Below are 20369 nucleotides of genomic sequence, written 5' to 3' on the forward strand. Positions count from 1 at the left end.
GAGAGAGAGAGAGAGAGAGAGAGAGAGAGAGAGAGAGAGAGAGAGAGAGAGAGAGAATCAGTCTCATAGAGGGACTGAGAGAATAAGAAAAGAAAGGGTAGATTAAAAGAAAGGAGGACAAAGGGATAAAAAATGGAGGGAAAGGAAAGATGCATAAAGAGGTGTATATATTAAGAGGTAGGGAGATAAAGGAGGGGATAGGGGAATCAAGAAGTAGGAAGGACCAACTGGGGGATAAGGAAGGATATTGGGACATGCGAATAGAATAAAAATTAAAAGGTAACAGGAGAGGATACAGAAAGATTTTGGGAAAGGGATGTGAATAGAAGAGGTATTGGTCAAAGGAAATAGACAAATGAGGAAGGACACAGCAGAAAGAAATGAAGAGGTGGAGAAAAGGAGGAAGAATGGAGTAGATGGAAATGAATAGCTAGTAACTATAATATGTTACTAGTATATGAGTGTGATGGGATGAATTCAAACATGTAAAGAAAATTGATAACAAAAAAGAATAAAAAGGCAAGATCTAACAATGTATTGTCTACAAGAAAGACTAAAAATGAGAGACAAACATCTCAGGAACCAATCATAGTTTCTCAATTTGCCTAGCACTGGGGGGGAGGGGCAGGGGAGGCAGTGCTTGTGGTCTTTTAGGACTAAGTGCTAATGACTAAGTAAGTGTGAACTCTCTTGGTTTGTGACATACTAAGTGTTAAGTAGAGGTACTTCAAATTCCTGATTGATTAACTTAAAATAGTCAAAGGGAATACAAAATTTCCCTTTCACAATACAACCTAATCAACATAAAGTGAGCTCTTCCCTCCTCATGGCCTGCCTGCCTCTGCCTCTGCTACCAGTTGGCAGCAACTACTCTGGGAGTCAAGACTGTACTGCTCAGGTACCCAAGAAAAGAAACATGCCAGTTGTATTGCAGGATCTTCCAAGGTCTTGTATACCAAAAGGAAGAAAATATAAGCAAGAAATGGTCAAAAATGAGACACAGATATACCAAACAGGAGACAAACTCAAAGCTTGATATTTAATAGGTTAAAGACTATTGTCCCCATCAACCCTCTGAAGCTCTGAGTTATCCTTACAACTTGAGACCAGAAGATGATACATGAGAGACAGAGGGTACCCCTTTAGTATGCCCATGGAATTTCATGCAGCCAATTTAAAAAACCTTCAAGGATAATTAAAAAAAGTTGCCAAAAGGTATCTATATCTATCTTGAAGTGCATTGTGTGAGGGCATGGGGGAAGAGGGCATGGCCTCTCCATCACACATGTCCAAAGGGATGATGCATAAGCATAAAAGAATCATAGTATATATTGCAGAATGATTAAGTTGTAATTACAAGTATAATCCATTGTGAGCCTAATAGTCAAACCTTATTGAGACATAAACAGGTTTTTTTCAAGTTTTTATAGATTTTATAATTTATCTCAACTAAGATTAATCTGATCAAACTCCAAGTGGGATTTTCTTTCTGGTTGCTAATCTGTCTAGTTCTGTCTCTCTAAATCTCTCTCCCTCTGTCTGTCTCTGTCTATCTTTGTTTCCCTCTCCATACCTTGGTCACCCTGCCCCATCCCTCAACCCCACTTGTAACCAAAACTACCCTGGTGCTGCTTGTTGTTCTTGGGTCAGCTCATTCCTTTCTTATTGACTCTAAACATTTAGGAAAAGAGAGAAAATACACTTGAGAGAAAAAGGACTCCAGAGGCTCTGGTGCAATAATTTTAGTAATACCAATTTGACAGCCACATGAAATATGGATTTCCAAATTGGGGGAATAGTCTAGGTGAGATGAGATGAGGCCCTGTACTAGGAGAGTTGTGGTGTGATTGGAGAGAAGGGGATAGCTGTGAGAGATGTTATAGGAAGGAATAAACATGACTTAGCCATTGATAGGATAGATAAGGGGAGGGAGAATAAAGTCTCTTAATGAGATTGCTAAAGAGCCTGGAGGAACCCTCCACACCTTCTGGCTATTGAGTCAGGTGGTCCCCAAACCCATGTGTGTTCCAGAACTCTGGGAATCTTTTAGCTTTGGTTTAGCACATCTGCAAAGCTGAAACCACAAAATAACTACATCGTTTTGACCTAGAGAGAGAAGTGTTTAATGGGAATTATCATAATATAGATTACAGGGGAATTCTTAGCTCAGTAATGATCTAGTATAAGTTGAACTACCAAGCACATTGGGGAAATTATTAGCTCAACAATATGCAAATCAATAACGATTTCTACACAATTAAAATAAGATACTTAACAATAATCCTAAACACATAAAGCATGCAATTATTCCTTTAAAGAGGATGGCATTGAATGATTTCTCCCAGGCCCACTTGGGCCTATCTGTACTACATTCATAGCAGAAAGAAAAAAGAAAGAGTTTGAGAAGAGGAGGGGGAAGGGAGAAGTGAGAGAGGAAGAGAGAGGGGAAGGAAGAGAGAGTCAGAGGCCAAGATAAAGAGGGAAAGAAAACAAATGGGAGAGAGTGAGAGGGGGAAGGAGAGGAAGGCAGAAGGGAAGAGAGAGGGAGGGAGAAAAAGAGAGAAAGAGAGAGGAATGGAGAGAGAGAGAAAGAGAGAGAGAAAGAAGGAGACAGAGAGACAGAGAGAGAGAGGGGAAGGCAAAGAGAGAGAAAGGCAAAGAGAAAGAGGGAGAGGGAGAGGGAAAAAAAGATGGGAGAAAGAAAAAGAGGGAGGAGATTGCCCTCAAGAGTGTTGCTACACTAACCCATGAGAAAGCAAGAGAAGCAAAATCTATTACAAATATGCATATTTCTGTAGAACAAATCCCTACATTGGACCAAAAAAAGAGAAAAAAAAGAGAGAAGAGAGAGAGAGAGAAAGGGAAAGGCAAAGAGAGGGAGGGAGAGAGAGGGAGAGGGAAAAAAATATGGGAGAAGGAGAGAGAGGGAGAGATCACCCTCAAGAGTGTTGCTACTCCCTCAGGAACAGGCTAATGAGATGACAAGAACAGAACCAAGCCTTTCCTTGCTCTCAGCATGGCCCAGAGGTTACTCCCTTACAAACTAGTCAGCAATGAAGAGGAGATATTTCAGAGCTCAGACACCAGGTTCTCACTTTAGTTTGAAACTCATAAATAAGAGAGCCAGGTGGAGCAAGGTCCAAAGTAGAACTTCCAAGGAACTCCACCTATAGCTTCTGATCAAAGCCTTGGGGTCTCGGGCTCTTCAACTACGTGTTCCTTCTCAGTTCCATCTCTGAGTATAAAGCAGTGTCTATCTACATTGAAAGCTTTGCCAGAAGTTGTTGTTGACAATGAGGAAGGAAAGACAACTCACACAATAAAAAAATAAAAAATAAACAGACCTCCCACCTCAGAATCTAGATACTCTTGAATCAAGAAAGTCCTAACCCTCTTCTGTGATCTGAATTGGCAACTAAGTTGCATGCCATGGATGGACAAGTGGGCCTGGAGTCAAGAAGACTTGAATATAAATTCAGCCTCAGATACTAGTAATACTAATATGTAACCTTGGGCAAGTCACTTAACACCTGTTTGCTTCAATGTCTTTATCTGGAAAATGGGAATAATTATAGCACTCAGCCTGCCTTAAGGCTGAAATATTTGTAAAGTGCTTGGCACAGTACCTGGCACATAGTAGGTGCTATGTAAATGCTATTTTTTATTATTAGCTATTCATATTATTGCATCTAATATTATTATATGAAGCAGCCTCTTTAATATATGATGCATTATATCTCATTCTTGTACTTGTAGCTAGATAGGGGAGAAGGGAGGTCTACCTTTCTGAGTTTCATACCACATTTATCCCCATTCAAACCACCAGAAGGTGTCAGTTGTTAATCAAGTCCATTATAAGAGTGCTTATGATCTGGAGATATTTCAAAGAGAAGTCCATGAAATGCAGTCAGAGAATGAATTGCCTCCAGAGCTCCATTAATCACACTCATCATATATAAAGGCAATTAGCTTATGATACAACCCAAAATAATATTCAGAAGATTTGAACAGTGCTATTATCACATGGTAAAAATATCCACATCCATGGAAAATGTTCAGCTTGAAATAGTGCCTGATGCTATATTGCCTTCAAAAAATAAACAACAAATTCATCAAGGAACCAAATGTTCAGCATTTTGAGCTACCTCTCATTATAAGTTGACTTCTCATAATAGTAATATCAGAGGACTGTGAAGATAGTTCCTTCTTCCCTCCCTCGGTTTTCTATTGCACCACTGCCTTAGTATAGTCACAAAACTTTCTCTTTAGAAATGCAAATCTGTAATTAAACCATGTGAGAATTGTATGGCTCATAAAATATGCAAATGAATACCATGCTACTGGGTTGATGGGAGGGTAAAAAAGGCAGGGTGGTGTTTGTGAAACCAGTTAAGTAACCACCAACTTTAGTGTGATTTCATCCTAGGAAAATATTCTTCCAGACAAAAAATAATTGATCTACTCCACCAGCCTTATCGCCATGCCTAAAATCTCTCCCCATAGTTCATAATCTCACAGCCCCTGAAGATGTGGACCAATGCAAAGTATTGGTTCCAAGGCAGAAGAATGGTAAGGGTTGGGCAACTGGGGTTAAGTAATTTGCCCACGGTCACACAGCTAGGAAGAGGAGATATTTGAACCTAGGATCTGCTGACTCTCTATTCACTGAGCCACTTAGCTGCCTCTATCCCTATTTTCTTGATGAGTAAACTGAGATAACAAAGAGATAAAGTGACTTTCCATGGTGACACAATTTATAAACTGAGGATTTAGAACTCAAACTCATGTCTCCTAATTCCAAGTGCAGCACATCATGACAATAAACCATTAAAGACTTATTCAATGCACAGACACTTGGGTCATTTGTCATGTGAAGTGGATCTATACAAGAAGGAAATGTGGTTAAATCTCAAATTTTGTATTAAATGGGTAAGCTCTGAGAACCATGATGATAAATGACTTGCTCAGGGTCACTCAGCAAGTTCATGCCAAAAGCTGGATTCCAACATCTCTAAACTTCCAGTAAAAAGCGCTTCATCCTCTGCCTCATAAAATGGAGTTCTGACAGCATCAAATCAAACAGACAAATGGTATTATTGTCTTCCAGTCAAGTGGTTTGATTGGTTTAACTGTCTCAAGTCAAACAACCAGGATGACTATTTACTTTTTTGTTTTGCCCTAACAATTGACCAATCAAGTTAGTCAAAACAGTTAATTTGGCTTAAACATAATGATGCCAAAGTGGAATGTTTTTATGAAGCATAAAATTAATAGTTAACTTTTTGAAACCTTAATAAAATATATATATATACATATATACATATACCTTTTTACACTTTTGTTTTTAATTTATTTCATTATGCAGGAAATTGGGCAACCTGGCACAGTAAACAAAAAGATAAACTTTGGAGTCAAGAAGACTCAGACTCCAACCTTTAGGGAAAAAATGTGAAATAGGAGAGCAAGAACTATCTTTGCAGTCAAAGGTCCTGAGTTTAAACCCACCCCTGATACTAGTATAGTGATCCTGGACAATTTCTTAATATCTATAGGTCTCCAATTCCCCATCCATAAAAAGAGAGAATGATTTAATTAGATGACAAATGAGGTCCTTCCACCACTTTATCTGTGATACTATGGCCTCTTTTAAAAATAATTAAAAATTGTTTCTGGATTAGGTCAATACAATTTTAAAAAATCATTTTCTGACATTTTGTGATTCATATTCTATCTGTCCCTCAAAACCTAGCCCTTTATCTAAGATGCAAATAATATGAGGTAGATAGTACATATATTATCATATAGTATTTCCACTTTTATCATGTTGTACAACAAGACAATATGGTTTACACCTATAATCTCATATAAATATAATCTCTTACAAACTTATAATATAATGAGGGACACAACAAGTGCTTAATAAATGCTTTATCAATCTATTATCTTCTTTGATCTTCTCAATAGCCATATACAGAATATTTTGCAGAAATTATATATCCTTCTTTTATAGATGAGGAAACTGAGACGGTTTAAATGACAGGACCAGTAGATGAGAAACAAGATTCAAATCTGGATATTCTTGGTTCCACAGTCCAATACTCTGATTAACTTTCCACTCTCAAAGGAAATGAAGGGGAAATGAAGCTTTTCCTTAATTTCCCACCAGTCCACATTTTATCAAGTGAAATTGAAGTAAGCTCTCAAAGTCCATCTCCTAGCCCTGGCTAGCCTTCAGGAGGATTTATTTATCAGCTTCCCAACTAGCCACATCTTTTTTCTTCTTCATCACCACCATCTTGTCTTCCCCAACCCAACCTACTTCCCCATGAAGAAGTTGCATATGTAAAACCAGAACTAAACAAATATATACAAATGATTTGTAAGCTAGTGGACCTATGAGATAATTCCACTTATGTCTTGTTCTTTGATCTCTTTTTTATTTACCAATGTTTCTTTTAAACCATTGTCATTTTTCAGTGATTTCCATCTTTGTCCTGTTTGACTTCAAATTCAATTAAACCAACATGTTGTCTATTTTTTACTGTAATCAGCTCTGCACTCTGTAGCCAAGGTCCCCCAACTCTGTGCCAAAAGGAGAAATGTCTGTTTCATCTTTGATCCTCAAAGGTTTCTGCACTCATTGATCAGAAGCTTTACCTAACTATTCTCCTGGGTTCTCTCCTTCATCACTCTACATCAGTTTTTAAGTCTTTCTCAGTTTCATTGAATTCTTCATATTCTTATTGTCTCTTTCATATAGGTTATATTTCCCATGTCTATTGAATTCATCTTTTATAGGATGGGCTTCCCCTGCCTTTGGTTTTCTGACACAAGGTTTACATAGAAAATAAACAAAACCTGAATGTTGGGAAAAAATGACGCATTTTTTTTATGCAACTGCTTTGTTTTACATGAACCATTCTTCTAAACACGATTGAGGTAGTTAATATTCATTCATCTATCTAGAACTTGTCACTATATGTAGTCTATTTAAGTCATGTTAAAACTGCATATGACACTTTGTGTTCTTCAATGCTTGGGCTGTCAGTCTGACTCTGCTTCAAAGTGTTTTGTGGAGACAGAGAGTCCTTCAAAGGTTATATGGATAGCTATCATTACTGACATCCTCATCTCCCTGCATCCTGCTGAGAGGCTGCCTTCTGTAGTGGAAGGAATACTGGATTTGGAATCAGAAAGACCCAACAAAAAATGTAGGAGCTTGAGCAACGTGCCTAATTGCTCTAAGCCTCGGTTTCCTCATCCACGAAATGGTAATAATATCGTAATTTCTTGACCTCACAAAGCTTTTGTGAAAATGTGGGAAACTATTGTGCAAATTATTATTCTTATATGTCTATATAAATTGCTTTTCTTTTGCTGTAGGAAGCCTAAAGAATGAGCCAGTATTTACTCTCAGAGTTTATAGGATAGTGATTAAATCATTAGATTGTAACCCATGAGAGTAAGGAAAGCATATTTTGCTTATATTCTGTAAAAATCCTCCAAAGCAAGATAAATCAAAGAATCATCTCTAATGTGTCCCTTGAGTAAGTTATTTAATCTCCATGGGCCTTACTTTCTTCACTATGAAATGAGAAATTGAACTATATAGCTTCTGTTTGGTTATAATGTAGAATCTTAGTGATGATGTGTTGTTGTAGTCTTCTGGCTGATATTTTATTTAGGATTTTTGCATCTATATTCATTAATGAAATTGTCTCATAATTTTCTTTCTCTGTTATTGCTCTTTCCAATTTAGGGATCAGCACAGAATTTGTTTCATAAAAGGACTTTGGCTTGACTCCTTTAGCAATTATTCTAAATAATTCATTTAATATTGGAATTAGATGATCTATAAATGTTTGGTAAAATTCACTTTTAAATCCATCTTGTCCTGATATTTTTTTTCATAAGAAGCCCTTTATAGGGCCTGTCCAATTTCTTTTTCTAAAATAGGTTTATTTAAGTATTCTATTTTTTCCTCTGTTATTCTAGGCAATTTAAATTTTAGTAAGTGTTCTTCCATTTCATTTAGATTGTTAAATTTGTTGCCATATAATTGAGCAGAATAAGTCCTAATAATTGTTTTAAATGCATAATGGTAAATTCATCCTTTTCATTCTTGATGCTAGTGATTTATATCAGGTATGTAGAGATGATTTAATAAAAGGAAAATTTTAACATAATTGATTACATAAATAACAAAGGTAACAAAAATCATATGATTATATCAAAATATGCAGGAAAGTTTTTTAAAAAAAATTTTAAAACTCTTAACTTCTGTGTATTGGCTCCTTGGTGGAAGAGTGGTAAGGGTGGGCAATGGGGGTCAAGTGACATGCCCAGGGTCACATAGCTGGGAAGTTTCTGAGGCCAGATTTGAACCTAGGACCTCCCATCTCTAGGCCTGACTCTCAATCCACTGAGCTACCCACCTGCTCCCTGCAGGAAAGCTTTTGATAAAAAACAACATTGGTTCCTATTAAAAACCATTGGAAAGCATAGGTATAAATGAATTTTTCTTTAGATTTGGAGGAAGTATATGTCTAAAACCATCAGCAAAAAATCTGTGCTGGGGATAAATTAGAATATTTCCTCATAAGAGCAGGAGTAAAACAAGGATGCCCATTATCAACAATGTTTTTTAAAAAATCACATTAGATATGCTAGCAATATCAATGAGAGGAGAAAAAGAATTAAAAGAATCAAAATAGGTAAAGAGATCATCAGAATATCTCTTTTCAAAGATGATATGATAGTACACATGGAAAATCCAAGCATTCAACTAAAAATTAGTTGAAACTATCAATAGTTTTAGAAAAGTAGCAAGATATAAAATAAACTCACATAAATCATCAGCAATTGTATATTTTACCAAAAGAGTCCTGCAAGAAGAGATTGTAAGAGATAAACCATTTAAAATAACAATAGAGATAATAAAAAACCTAGTAGTATTCCTACCAAAAGTAACCCAGGAACTACATGACCATAATTATTAAACTCTTTTATGTATTTATATATACAGTTTTATAAAGTCAGATTTAAATGAATGGAGAAATATAAAGTCAGATTTTAACGGAGAAATATTGATTGTTTATGAGTGGGCAGAGCCAATATAATTAAAATGATAATCCTAACTAAATTAATATACTTATTCAACATCATCCCAATTAAATTACCAAAATTATTTTTAACTAGAAAAAAAAGAATAAAATTCATTTGGAAGAATAAAAAGTCAAGAATATCAAAAGAATTAATGAAAACAAAATGTAAAGAAAGGAGGTCTAGGAGTCCCAGATTTAAAATTGTATTATAAAGTAGTAATTACCAAGAGTGCCTGGCACTTGTTAAAAGACTGTGTCAAATTTATAAGAATATAAGGAATATAATAATATAAATTTATAAGAACATAAGAAAATTTCCCCAATTTATAAATGGTCAAAAGATATGAACAGACAATTTTTGATAAAAGAATCAAAGTTTTGTATAACTATAGGAAAAATGTTCTAGATCATTATTGATTAGAGAATTATGAATCAAAACAATTTTGACATATCATCTCATACCTATCAGGTTGGCAAAATGATAAAAGGGAAGGATAACAGATAGTGGAAGAGATCTGGAAAAATAGAGACTAATACACTGTTAGTGAAACTGTAAAATCTGGAAAAATAGAGACTAATACACTGTTAGTGAAACTGTAAAATGATTTAACCATTTTGGAGAGCAATCTGGAATTATGCCCAAAGAATTATAAAACTGTGTATACTTTTGGACTTAGCAATACCACAATTAGATATATTTCTTAAGGTGATCCTGTAAGAAACTATCTGTTTTAATATATTAATATCAGCTCTCTTTGTAGTGGTAAAGAACTGGAAATTGAGAGGACTTCCATCAATTGGGAAATGGTTAAATGAGTTGTAGTATCTGATTGTGATTGAATATTACTGCACTATAAGAAATGATTAGGAGGTTAATTTTAGAAAAAAAATCATGTAATCATGAAATTATAAACATAAAATATACAGCAACAAATTTTTTTGAAGAATGACTCCTGTATGTCCACTTCCAGAGAAAGAACAGATAAATAGATACAAGTAAGACACAGTTATATATCTAGATCTATATATACATATATACATATAATTTAGTTACATGATGTCTTCTCTAATTGGGGAGGGGGAAAAAGTTGGAAGGTTCTTGGGAATTTTAATGTAACAAAAAAAACAAATTAATTAATTTTGAAAAGTACTAGACCTCTAAGTTCCCTAGGAGAATCTTGGTGTTTTAGGTGACCACAGTAGCCAACCTATGCCAACAAATAATAATAATCTTCCCATTCTTAAGACACATAAAATAAACAGTCACCCAATCACTTAGTCACTTCTTGAAGATACCCAAGGAAGAGAAACCTGTCATCACTTAAGGCAGCCCATTCCACTTTGAAATAGGTCTAATTGTTAAGAATTTTTTTCCTGATTACAAGCCTAAATCTGTCTCTTGACAGCTTGTGCCCAGTTGTTCCTTGTTCTATTGCCTGATGCCAAACAAAACAAATTTAATCCTTTTTCCATATTGTAATTCTTCAAATACTTTTTTCTCTTTTCTAAGCTAAACATCCCCAATACTTTACTCTAGCTTATAGAAATGCCAAATCAGGTGACTTTTCTGTTTAATGCTGCTTCTCCCTATGATAGTTATTATTTAGTCATTTCTTTAGAACCAAAGATCACAGGAAGCTAGAGCTTGCCACTTCCTTGCAGAGTGATGCATCCCTCAGCTCTAGAGCTAACTTTGACTTCACCGTTAAAGTAACTGGTTAGAAGATCTGGCATGAAACAATGTCACTGCCAGATCTTCTTACCACTTAAAGCTCCGTGGAATTGGGTAGGCACCAATTCCTCAAAGGAACCAATGCTTCCTTTTCAAAAAAACACAGATGGATAGTCCCTCAGGTTATACCCGTGAAGCATTTGGCACATTATGGAAATTGAGCATCACACTCCTAGCCTACTCTCTAACAACCACAAGTATAATTTCATTCATATTTCCTATGTCTTAAGTACTGAAAAATTTACAAGCCCATTTTCTTTTATAATGTTTCCTTTGTTGGGTGAGGGTGGGCTGGGAAGAGAGGAGGCAGAGAAATCCATCAACAGTGAATCTAACCATCAAAACCAATTTGGGCTTGCCATCCAAGGAGAAATGCCCACCAACGTGCCCTGCTCTACTGTGAGGAGACTGGATAACGTTTTATCAGCTTAAATTACAGAGTCCATTTAAACAAAATTCCCCAGAGCCTTCAGAATTTGAACATTTACTCTAGTCAATTATCCTGACTCAATCAGCGCATGAAATAAACCACTCACTCCATTCTGTGTCCTCCCTTCCAAACTCAAAAAAAAAAAGGTGATCCAAGAGATAAATAGAGCCCAGGGAAGAACTAACTGCTCCAGTGTTCAATGGAGCACCAAAAAAATAAAAATAAAAAAGGATGCACCCAAACAATTGTTGCTGTAATTATTTATGCTAAAAATATGTGAAAGTTGCAGTGACTCTGCATTCAAAGTCTAGTATATGTCATTTGTTTTATTCATGATAAACAGATCATTTAGTTGGAAAAATCCCATCTGCTTAGATATATCTCTTATTATTTATGAGAACCATGTTTAGGAATGCAGGCAGCACATGTGCATAATTAATCCTGAAGAGAATTAGACATTGTTTGATTCACAGCTGAATGCAATTAGCATTAGGAAGTTTACATATGTTGGCAATAACACAGATTAGCAACTAAAGTGCTTGTTAAAAAATTTAACCTGAGGCTGCTGGAGCAGACCTCTCTTAATGATGCTTTAAATGTTGTTGATGAAGTAATAATCAATTTTGTTTTATAAATAGTAAATCAAGAATTTAGGTCTAATTAGCAGTGCTACAGATCACTTCACTTACATAGCCAATGTACTCATGATGTGCGCTCTGAACTTTCTTTGAGTCTTGTGTGCAAACAGTTGTTAAGGGAAGACATGATCCCTTTTGTAAAAAAAAAAAAAAAAATCACAGCTGGTGAAGAGTGAGATGTCTGCGTTGGGGAGGTTGACTCGGTGCTTGTGGCATTTAAGATGGGAGTTTTGCCTTTGTCCCTCTGCAGCTTTTAATTGCAGGAGAGAGAAACAATGCCCTTTCTCTCTTTCTCCAGCATAATCATTAGATGGCTTTACAGACTGTGAAACGAAGTCATCTAATGGGGAGGGAGGAGAGAGTGTAAATGATGAAAATGAGGATGAAAGTAAAATTGAGCTGTAATTGTTTCTACTTCAACTTTAAGAAGTTCACCATTAATTAAAACGTTTCTGCACCACTCACCACCAGACTGTGGGGAAGGAGGAGAAGCTGCTGCTGCTGCTATATGGAGCTGCTGACTGGCAGGGCTGGAGGTCCCGCTGCCTCTGGGCACGCCAAGTCATGCTCCTCACTCATAGGGGAGGTTCAAGGCTGGTTTCTGGGGGATAAACAAATATGGAGTGAATGCAAAGAAATGGAATAGGACGAGTGTTTGGTGGGAGCAGAGCAGGTGGCTCCCTGAGCTTTAGGGAGAACGTTTTTGTTTTTTTTTGTTTTGTTTTTGTTTTGTTTTTTGTTGTTGTTGTTGTTGTTGTTGTTGTTGTTGTTTTTAACTTTATTTTCATGCCTGAGTTCAATTCAGAAAAGATGTATTGAGTACCTACTCTTTGCAAGAAGGCAGGAAGGGGGCATAGTGGCTGCAGTTAGGAAGACTGACCTTCATGAGTTCAAATCTGGCCTCCAACACTTATTTGCTGTTGGACCATGGACAAGTCACTTGATCCGATTGGTCTCAGTTTTCTCATCTGTAAAATGAGGTAGAGAAGCGAATGGTAAACCACTCCAGTATCTTTGCCAAGAAAATCCCAAAGGAGGCCACAAACGACAGAACAACAAACAAAATGCAAGGACTTGGGAGAGACATTGGCTATACAAAAATGAAATAAATGGCACAGTCCCTTTCAGCAAAGAACTTCTATCCAACTAGGAGACATACTACAGACACATCAGTATGAAGTGGACTTTAAGTGGGACAAAAGGAAAATCCAGACCAGTGCTATGGAAAAGGGTCATGAGGAGAGAATATTGGTAGGGGGAGAGGTGGGAAGACACTGATTAGAAAGAGTTTCACAGGGGAGATGGCACAAGAGCTGAGGCTCAACAGAAAAAATAGAATTCGTTCAGTTCAGTTTGGCTAAGATGGAAACAGCACGAAGCAGAGGAGATAAGATTAGGCTGGAAAGATAGTTTGAAGGACCTTTTTGGAAAGGTTTAGACTTCCTTTTGTCTCTTATGCTATAAGCCAAGGCTACTCAACTTTTAGTCGGTGAACATATTAATAACTGCATTCCAATAGCATCGAGTTCTTTTATGTTTTTTTTTGGTTTTTGTTCAAAACTTTTATTTTTTTATTTTTAATATTTTCCCATAGTTATAATTGAATCCTTTTGTAATTCTCTAGATTTTATATTATGCGTTAGTAAACATGATTCTGAGTAGAGGTCCATTGGCCAAAGTGTTCACAAAACAAAAACAAAAACAAAAGATTAGGGAAGTTAGCTAAAGATAAAAGGAAGTCAGCTAAAGTTTTCAAATAGGAAAATGATGTCAAAGTAGAAACATGAATAAGAAGAGACATTTGTTTTTGGTATACAAAGCTGAGGAGCACTGAAAAATAAAATACACATCAATTCTCTCCCCTAATAAGTCAGGCAATTAGGAAAGGCAGAGAGTGGGTGGGTCGGTAAATTTTCAGTGTGAACATTTATACTTCAGAAACCAGCAAATGCTACAAATTAAGATTTATTGTTTTGTTGATAGCATAGGCTTAAGAAGGTAATAAATTAAATATTAATAAAGCAGATTAAAACTAAAAGTGTGTTCATTTTGGAGAGACAGTAGTTAAATACTTACCAGCATACCTGTGGATACGATTCTTAATTCTGGCCTTGGGCCCATTACATTGGGTCACAATATCAAACTTGTGCAGTAGGACGATGATTTTAGCAGTTGTGGGAAGATTAGATTGGAAAGGAAAGAGTCTAAAGTCAGGAAGACAACTGAAAAGTGATGGTGATTACAATAGTCCCTATGAGAGGTTATTTGAGTGCCTAGAGCGGTTGCTCTATAAAAGAAGAGACAAAATAGATAAAGGATGTGATGCAAGTAGAATCAAAAGGATATGGCAAGTAGTTGAATGTGGGAGATGAGGAAGAGACAGGAGTCTCATCTAACTCCAAAGATTTATGCCTATTAAGAAATTCATGACAAAAAAGGGCTATCTATGGTTAAGATATTATCCAAATGTAGATGGAAACATATCATTCTTCATTTTATTTCCTCCATACATTTTTCTATAGTGTAAGCATTTTGTGTCTTGTTTCACAACATGATGAGCATGGAAATGTACATTATATGATGATATATGTACAACCTATATCATATTACCTACCTTTTAGGGAGGCAAAAGGGGTAGGAGTCAGAGAGAACATGGGTTGCAAAATGTCAGAAAATGAATATTAAAATTGTATTGACAAATAATTTTTTAAAATAAAATTTATTTTAAAAAAGAGTAAAGGTTAAATGAGGGCATAAAAAAGGGTTTTGCAAACTCTAAGACAATATATAAATGTTAGTTACTGCTACTATTTTTCCACTTGTGGAATTTAGAAATATACATATTAAAAATAAAATGATATTGTTCAAGAATGGGGTAAAGGGGAACCAAGAAAATTCCACCAGATTTCATTTGAAACCTAATTTCTTCTCTGTACGAGGACATCACTGGGAAAAGTTTGAAGATGCAGACAATGTGAAGCATAAACTACAAGTCTGGGAGTCAGGAGACAGAAACAAAGCCATTCAGTCTTAGAAAGGGCTTCAGCTGGCATTTTGTCTCCCTGGTACAAGATGAAAAGTCATGACTACATTATCTTCAATTGGTATTATCTAGCCTTTCCTTGAAGATCATCAGAAAGGAGGAATCCACAATCACCCTAGGAAAACCAGTCCAATTTTGGAGAATTCTAATAGTGAAGAAGTTTTTTCTGTAGTTCCTGTGTTACAAGATCATGTATCTAGTTCAGCCCAAAGGACTAATCCATCTTCCACATATTAGTCCTTCAAATACAAATTTGATGATAGCTCTCCTATTCTCCTATAAGTCTTCTTTCTTTAGGTTGAACATTCCTAGCTCATTCCACTGATCTTCAACTGATGTGGTTGTGGGTCCTCTCTTTGATTCCAGGTTGCTCTTTTCTAAACATGTTCCAGCTTACCTGTCTCCTTCTTAAGCTGGTGTCTCCAGAAATACACATAGTATTACATATGTGGTCTAAGGAGGGCAGAATGGAGTGAAACTATTCACTCTTTGTGCTTATAGCATACAAAATACAATCAGATCTTTTTTCATTGTCCCTAATGTCTAGCTATGTCTTACTCATTTTGCCTTTGAGAAGTCGATTTTTGGAATGTAAGTATGGAACTTTCTATTTTTCCATATTAAATTTTATCTCATTAGATCCTGGTCCAGCGCTGTAGCCTGTTTGCAGAACAATAGCCATGATGGAGCAACTAAGGTTTTATACAAGGTCACCAAATTTAGTGGCCACTGGAAGGGCTTGATTTTGTGATATGGCATATGAAAAAACGAGTTTGGAAACTGATTAACAAAAGTAATTAGTCATATTGGCATATGAAAAAATGTTTGGCAACTGATTAACAAAAGTAATTAGTCACAACAACAACAACAAAAAATATGACATGCTACCTCCCTCAGTAGTTATACTACAAATAAGCTTCTCTCTACTCCATACAAAACATGTTCTAGATATATTTTCCTTATGATAGCTTCCCCAGAAGTCACACAGTGTATATATATGTATATATATATATATACATATATATACATATATATACACACTAAGGTTATTCCCCATCCCCATCTAAATATGCTTAAAAAGTTGATTTGAAGGTACATTTCATGCTTGTTGCCCTTGCACAAAAATTTATCGTTCCAGTTCTTCCTGTTTGAGATATTTTTGGATCCTGACTTATTAAATGCATTCTCTGTCTCTCAGAACTTGGTATCATATGGAAATTTGACACACATTCCCTCTGTGACTTCATCTAAGTCAATGATTAAAAATGTTGAATAGCTCTTTGTTAAATAGATGGCTCTCTAGGTAGGGGAAGAAGAAGGGGAGGGATATATTTGGATACGGAGGTGGTATAAAAACAAAAGTTGTAAATTTCTTTTTTCAAATGCTTACTGCCCCAGTTCCAGGGGGTTCTCTATTAGATACCCCCTGCCCCTCCAAGGTGAGATCCATCCATTAATATCTACTTTTTGAATAGTCTTTTAACCAATTCCAAACTCATTCAGTTGTGCCTGTCCACACTGCTTATCTTATCCACAAGATAGAAAAGAGAGATTTGCTGAAATCTAAGAATATCTTAAAACCTAAAATTTAGGTTGCATTTCAGACTATTTCTGATTTTCCTTTCTTTCTTTAAAATGAATTCTTGATGAGTCATTAATTACCCCCAAGATTACTATTTCCACTTCACTAACTAATTGCTCTTTGTTAATAAGGATCAGGTCTAGGATATCAGTTCCTATTGTCACTTTCACCACCTTTTGAAGGATGAAATTACTATTAAGACAGTCATTCATTTGTGAGTGCTCCTTTTCTGGTGTAGAGCTCTGTACAATTGAAGTCCCTTATCACTATGATATCATGTATCAATGGCAGATTCATAATTATTTCCTGATCTTCTGATCTGTTTCCTTCTGTCCTATCTGAGGAGAGGAACTGTGTTTGTCTTTCCCTGTGATCAGCACATAGTAAAATTAATAAATGTTTGTTGATTGCATCAATTCAATGGTTTTGCCACTGGTGTCTCCTGAGCTGTCGAAGTTTATTTTGTGTTCTTTATCACTAAATTCCTGCCAAGCTAGGTGGCAAGAAGAATAAAGACCCGAGTTTACATCCAGCCATAGACATTTACCATGTTTACAACCATGGGCAAGTCATTTCACTCCATCTGACTTAGTTTTTCTCATTTGTAAAATGGTGATAATAATGACAACTACTTTCCTGGGTTGTTGCAAGAGTTAAGATAGTATTTGTAAAGAGTCCTGAAAAGCTTAAAATGATATATATCTGCTATTATTATATTTAGCACTATAAATGTTATATATAGTGATGCCATAATGAAAGCGGATTCACAAAAAGAAATCCTATGGAACCCTAACTTCCATCTTGCTTCTCTTACTAGCTATCCGTGTGACCTTGGGTAAATGTTTCCTCTATAAAATGATGGGGCTGGACTTTTTAAAGTTGCAGGCCTCTTCTAGCTTCAAAATCCCATTTTCCTTTCCTGCTTGATAATTTTATGTTGCTAGCTTAGGAGACAAAATGAATATTTTCTACACCAGAGGTCACATAAGTAACATTTCAGGACCCTTGAATTTGGCTTTCATAACAGATTTAGATCAGAGTGATGGATAGGAAAGGAGAAAGGGAGAATCAATATTTCATTAGGTGTTAAGAGAGTAGAAATTCAGTCTTGACCAGACTCATTGTTTGTTTTTTCCACGAAAAGAAAAGGACAATTCAGCTATATGGCTCTCCTCTATACCTGGCTTTGTGGCTTACCATCTTGCCAGAGCAGTTACACCTAAAAGGAAGAGTTCAAACTCAAGCCCTGACTGGACAACAATTTATTAGAATTAATAGATCTTGTGCTAAATTTAAAAGAAAATAAATATATTCATAACTTCAAACAGGCTTCTCTCTAAGGTTCCCCTGAGATACTCTTGAGCAAAACTATAGAAAGGCTAACCCCCAAAATATATATACATACACCATCTCGAGATAAATACTCCATGCACAGACACATGACCAAAAGTTCCATTTGTCTCTAAAGTTTTTCATGAATACCTTAGTTAATTTTTCACTACCACCTAGATAAATATCAACAAAACATTAAATATTTTGGCCAAAAAAGAAAGGTGATGTGGTCTAAAGGAAAGAATAATAAGATTCAGGAGTGGATGGGGTAGAAGGGTAGATGGGTAAAGATTCAAATTCCAGTTCTGCCACTTGCTGACTTTAAATATGGGTGTCTCATCTCTTTGAGTCTCAGTTTCTTCATTTACAAAATGAAGGCATTAGATTAAATGGGTTTTATGGTCCCTTCCAACTTTAAAATCTATGATCCTATAAATCGATCCTCCAAACCTGTGTAACTACATCTAGAATTTTATGTTCTTTGCTCAAGTAAAGGTCTCTTAATATCACAAAAACAACTAGCTTTTGAAGACTGCTTTAGTGGTAGGGAATATGGATATTTGGGGTTGAAGTCTACAATTTGCCTTAATCTATGTGATTGCTTGTTTTTCAAGCTTGCCAAGAAAGAGGATCTTATATACCAACAAAACACTGAACATTTTGGCTAAGAAGAAAGGCAATGTGATATATAGGGAAAAATAGCAGAATTCCGTGTTGTCCAGGGTTACAGTTTGGGTAACCCTCAATAAACTGCCCATTTCAGTAAGTTCTTCCACCCAAGTATTGTCTGTTGCAGCTTAAGTCTCATTTCTCCTATTCACTTTTCTGTAGACATGGAGAACAGCAGGTGACCAGCTTTTATATATATTGTACTTGAGTTGCTAGGGATGTTAGTCTTTTTTCAAGGCTAAATAATTCAAATTCTTTTGTTTAACTCCTCCCCACAAGCTTAATTTCACAATCCTTTAATAACTTTTTATGAGTCTCCTCAGTTGCCATTATTACTTTCATTTTTTCCTATCTGCATAATATTTGAAATATTACTTCTATGAAAATTTCAACACAACCTTAAGTGATTTTACATGATATGTGTCCCAGGGTCTAAAAGAAGTCTACTTGGAAATTACTAAAGGACTAATGATTATGTCTTAGAATTTAAGTGAAAATGGGTAGGTTAGAAGAAATGGAATAAAATAAACCACACGGTCTTTTTTATTTTTTTTAACAAATAGAACAAAAAAAAATTTGCCCTGAAAATTATAATCTGGCGAGTCTAGTTTAGGACGCTAGCAAAATAATAGAACCAGTACTCAATGAGAAAAATAGACCCACTGACTTCTATGGGATAATGGAAACAGAAGCAATAAAACAGCATGGGCTTTTTTTTTATTATTATTATTCTAGAATGAGTCACTTTTGGGGGGGAAAAAGACAAAGAACCATGCCTTTTCTTTTAACCAAATTACAAAATGAGTAGATGGAGGAAAAGTAGCCTATGTAATGCAGTAATAAAGTTTTAACTACAGTACCTTATAAAATGCCTCTTCAAAATAGCACTCACATTCACTGGAACTAAGGTATATAACTTTGGAGATCATTGTAAAAATGGGACCCACCATCTAACTTTTATTATCCCAAACTGACTGAAGAACACTGAAAAGTTTTGATGTCAAGTGGCAGTGAATTTATACTCCCTCTAAGTGTTATTTGGATTCCATATCCATATATTTGATCAAGTTTATCTCCTAGGTCAGTGATGGCAAACTGGAGCGCTGTGCCCCGCTCCCTTCCCCCCATTACCGGGTGCTATGCCCTTCCCTCTACCAAGTGCCACGCACATCCTGCCCCACCCTCCCTTACTGGGCATGCCCCACCCAACCCCCCTTACCCTACACAGGGGAGGGAGACAGGAAGTGCTCCTATTGGGCTTCCGGACAGAGGTGGGAGTGAATTGAGAGTCCTCATTGAGTGTAGAGAGGTGGAAGGAGGTGGCCCAAGTGCACCGCTCCCCTCCATCCAGAGCTGTCTGTGAGTCACCCACCCTATCCCCCTCCCCACCATGGGCAACCATTGGGCTGTTGGGCAGAGGGAAGTGAGATCCGAAAAAATGTCATCAGGCACAGTGAAGAGGGGGAGGAGAGCAGGTCTTTCTAATAACGAACTCTTGGCGGGGGGAGGGTGGTTGAATGCCCACCGAGGGCACTGTGAGTGCCATCTTTGGCACCCATGTCATAGGTTCACCATCACAGCCCTAAGAGTTTTTGTTTGTTATTTTTGATGATCATTAGTTAGAAACTCCAGGAGCAGAGATTCTATCTACCATTTCCATTCTATTTAACTAGCTCTTTCTTTTCTGTCTAGAAATAATGCTTGTCTCCCCATACTTTAAAAAAAAAAAAGTGCAGTTGACCATTCCTGCTAACTATTGCCCTCTTCTTAGCCTATCTTTCTTAGCTCAAGTACTTACTTTACTTACTTAAAATATACTCTTTTCTCTTCTTCTAGACT

The sequence above is a fragment of the Gracilinanus agilis genome, chromosome 5 (assembly GCF_016433145.1).
Source record: "Gracilinanus agilis isolate LMUSP501 chromosome 5, AgileGrace, whole genome shotgun sequence".
Classification (NCBI taxonomy): Eukaryota; Metazoa; Chordata; class Mammalia; order Didelphimorphia; family Didelphidae; genus Gracilinanus; species Gracilinanus agilis.